Genomic DNA, 500 nt, shown 5'->3' with positions numbered 1-500 from the left:
AGGGCACTGGCCACTGGGGGGGAGGAGGGGGGCACTCCAGGGCTGATCACCACCATGACAGTGTCCTCGCAACTGAGGATAGTGGCATCTTGGGCTGGCTCAGGAGGGTGGGTGCTGAGCCCGGGCCAGATTTTGGGTGCTGAGGGGTGGGGTCATGGGGATGCCGTGGTGGTGACCCTGCCACCCGTTCCGGAGGCGGACGTGGCTTCAGGACAAGGTTTTGTTTGTTGTTTTGGTTATGCTTTCCATGGAGACAGGACTTGTGCAAGAGTCATCGTCCATCCCTGTACTGCTGGGGACACCGCAGATCCTGGGGACACCGTGTCCCTGTGGGGCCTGCTGTCCCCCTGCCACCATGGCCAGGCCCTGGTGGCCCCCACCACCATGTCCCCTTGCCACTGTGGTGACCATGACCCCTGCTACCACAGCTAGGCCCTGTCGCCATCACAGCCTTGTCCCCCACTGCCACCATGCCAGGCTATGTCTCCACAGTCACCACA

The sequence above is a fragment of the Pygoscelis adeliae genome, unplaced genomic scaffold (assembly GCF_000699105.1).
Source record: "Pygoscelis adeliae isolate BGI_AS28 unplaced genomic scaffold, ASM69910v1 Scaffold654, whole genome shotgun sequence".
In the NCBI taxonomy this organism is placed as follows: Eukaryota; Metazoa; Chordata; class Aves; order Sphenisciformes; family Spheniscidae; genus Pygoscelis; species Pygoscelis adeliae.
This window is presented reverse-complemented; position numbering follows the sequence as displayed.